At 53.7% G+C, this 3448-nt stretch overlaps 1 long non-coding RNA gene across 1 annotated transcript; it reads left to right on the top strand.

The window, feature by feature from the left end:
* Positions 1-267: 267 nt before the first annotated feature.
* Positions 268-2686, top strand: LOC133078512 (uncharacterized). Its single transcript, XR_009697892.1, has 3 exons — positions 268-302; positions 2405-2472; positions 2630-2686. It is a non-coding gene; the product is annotated as an uncharacterized LOC133078512 (long non-coding RNA).
* Positions 2687-3448: the final 762 nt, after the last annotated feature.

Consider the following 3448-nt stretch of genomic DNA (forward strand, 5'->3'; position numbering starts at 1 on the left):
CTCACTCCCACCTCCCGCAGAGCCAGACAGTAAGAGGTCCCGTGTACCCCAGCTGTCACCAGCCAGCCCAGAGCCAGGGCTTCAGGTGACCAGCCCCAGGCTTTCAGATGTAGAAACCGAGCCTGCCCAGGGTTGACCAGCTGGGAGGCTTCAGTGCAGTGATTCGCTCGCTCCCAGCCTGTGACCTGATTCCACGGGGCAGGAGGGGTAGTGGAGACACGCCCGCCCGGTCCTCACTCTTGTGGGAAAGTGCTGCAGGGCAGGGGTGGCCCCGACTGGGACAGCGGTTGGGGCCAGGGAAGGTGAGTCCACCGGGGCCCCTGCTCAAATGAGGAAGGGCCTGGCGTGACCTGCTTTCCCAGGAGCCTGGGGAACTTTTGCATCTGTGTTTTTAAGCTGTGGTGGCTGCAGGGGAGGTTATGGCCTCGGGCTGGGGAGGCACCGACTTCCAGGGAAAAGGCCAGCTTTTCAGGGAAGGTGCTGTCCCTTCCTCAGAGATGGGCTCTGTGCTCTGCCCTGGGAAGGTGGGCTTGGGCAGGAGGGGGTTCATCCAGGGAGGGTCATCCGTCTCAGGGAGTGGCTAGGCTGATGGGTGACGCAGGCACCGGCTTCTTCCTGGGTAATTCATAGCTTGCCCTTTAATACTGGGGACAAGACTTAATCTCATTAAGTGCTCCTAGTAAGATGGCCGATTCAAGCTACACCACTCAGTGAGCTAGTCTGATGGAAGAGGCAGGACCCAGAGGGCCAGACCAGGCTCAGAGGGCAAAGCACTTGGCAAGGGCCACAGGGCTGGAAACTGGCAGAGTGGAAGGTAGACCCAGACTCGATTCGTCTCACTCCTTACAGATGAGGATGATGGAGACAACAGTGCTGAAGGCGCTATTGCTAACTCACTGGATCCTCTCAGCTATCATGTTATCATCCCCATGACTCAGAGGGGGAAACTGAGGCCCAGAGAGATCAGACGCCACTCCAAAGCCACTCAGGCAGAGCTGATACTCACACTCAGGTTGTCTGACTCCAAAGCCCATTGTCGTGGATGGGGTCCCCCAGAAAGCAGACGCTTACAATTAGGAAAGCAAAATGTTTATGAGAAAAGGGGGTGGGGGAAGCAGAATTGGGGAGGGGGACCATCAGGCCATGATGCCAGCCCCAGGGGGAGCCCCTGAAGCAAAGACTGCCCATGAGAGGAATCCCACAGTGGGTGGAAATGGCCAGACCCTCCGACCCTGCCTGGCTCTGTCAATGGCCAGAGGCTGCCCAGGAGACCATGTCCCCAGTTGGCAAGCTGAGGCAGACCAAGTTGAAGGAGCCAACTGTTAGCCATCTGCACACCTTGGCAGCTGGGCCACAGGTCCTTTCCTAAAAGAGCATGCCTCTGTGGCAGCCCTCCCATACCCTATATTAATAACAGCAATCATTTGAAAATAACAGCTTCCATTTACTGACAACTTACTCCACGCCAGCCTGTGCCAACGTGTGTTTGACCCTCACAACAATCCTGTGAGACGTGCACTGGTTTTACCCCATTTTATAAATGAGGAAACTGAGGCTCAGAGAGGGTAAGTCACTTGCCGAGGATCACACAGCTGCTAAGTGGCAGAGCTGGGGTTTGAACCCACACAATTAAAGAGTGAGCCCCATTTACAGATGGGGACACTGAGGCTCAGCATTATACCTCCTGACTGTCCACCATCAGCTCACTGGGACCCCTCTGCCCTATACCTGACCTTCCCAGAACACCACCCCCCCTACCCCCGCCCAGGGCAGATGCTGATATCTGCAAACCTCTCCCACCACATTGCCCCTGTCTGATCAAAGCAGTGAATGCCGGGGAGGGTGTCCAGTCTCAAAGCCCGCCTGGAGAGGATGTTGCAATCCTCTGACTCAGCAGAGTGCGTGCAGACCCAGCAAGAGGGAGAAAGGGGAAGATTAAGTCTTGGCCCAAGCCCCAGATGGGCTGATCCTGCCTAGTGCCAGGGATTCCAGTAGCCTCCAAGGCCCCAGGGTGGGGAGGAACCAGGAGGTGCAGGGCATGCTCCAGGAAGCTGGCCTGCATTCACCCCTGGGGGGTGGGGTGGAGCCTCGGAGAACAGAGCTGTCTGCCAACCCAGGGTGGACTTGCAGCCCAGAGCCCAGATGGGAGGCTGTGTGACCTTGGGCAAGTCCCTTCCCATCCTGCTCACCGTCTCGGTTTTCCTCTGTCTGCAAAATTCACTTGCTCTCCCCAAGCCTCTCTTAAAACTAACTTGATTCCCTCCTGCTGCAATGTGACCTTCTCTCCATTGGCTCAACCCTCCCTGGCCTGCAGAAGAGCACTGTAGAAAGAGTGTAGACCCTAGGGCACGTGACCTTGCCTCTCCTGTGCCTGAGTTTCCCCATCTAAACCATTTCTTCCCAGGAAGTGTCTAGAATTAGAGCCGAGAGGGAAGGCCTGCGGTCTCTGGGACTAATGACCACCCCTCCCAGGTAAGTGGTGCAGCAACCGGGATGCTGGGGTCACAGAGACCTGGCTTAAAAACATGACTCGCCCTGTCTCTCACATTTCCCTAGGCAGTGACTTCACTCCTTTGTGCCTGTTTCTTTCTCTGTAAAATAGGGATTTTTGTTGACTTTTCCTCACAAGGTGTCAAGAGAATGAAGTGGGTCAATTCCTAGCGGGAGCTCAGCCAGACTGAATATGTCCATCTTGTCTCATCTCTGGGTGGAAAACGGTGACAAGAAAGACCTGGCCTGGTGGGTGAAGGCAGGCAACGTGGAGACGAGAACAGATATCATTCATTCATTCAGCCATTCATTCTGCACACCTGGTCTCAATCTGCTCAGCAGTCCTGGGAGGCAGAAGCTGTTATCATCCCCAACCATAAAGTCACGACAAAGGCACAGAGAGGGAAAGCTACCTATCCAAGGTCACACAGCCAGCACATGGCAGAGCCAGGGCTCAAACCCATGTCTCTAAGCCCAGCATGTTGAATCCTAATTTCCTCAATGAAATGGGTCCTGCGGTTGAAAAATTGGGCTAATTGATAATAATAATAATAATTGTTATTATTCCTATGCCAAGTTATAACAGGAAGAATGGTTATAACAGGAAGAATAACAATAGCCGCTACACTGTATTGAGCACTTTATAATTCAGGACCTACAGAATGGAAGCGTATTTTCTTGATTTAGTCTGTTTTATAAATGAGGAAGCTGAGACTCCATAAGGTTAAATAACTGCTGCAAGTCACAAAGCTAATGAAAGCCTGAGACAGGACTTATACCCAGGCCTCAGTCAGAAGCAAAGAGGACAAGGCCCAAGAATGAAGCCAATAGGAACTTAGGGTCTGACCAGCCCAATCTTCTCCTCTTAGGAGAAACTGAGCTCTCCCCCCACCCCACCCCCCCAACCAAGAGCAAGAAAGCTGTTCCAGGATCACAACCTTCTAGCTAGGACTTCATT

Source organism: Eubalaena glacialis, chromosome 18 (assembly GCF_028564815.1).
Source record: "Eubalaena glacialis isolate mEubGla1 chromosome 18, mEubGla1.1.hap2.+ XY, whole genome shotgun sequence".
NCBI classification, from domain to species: domain Eukaryota; kingdom Metazoa; phylum Chordata; class Mammalia; order Artiodactyla; family Balaenidae; genus Eubalaena; species Eubalaena glacialis.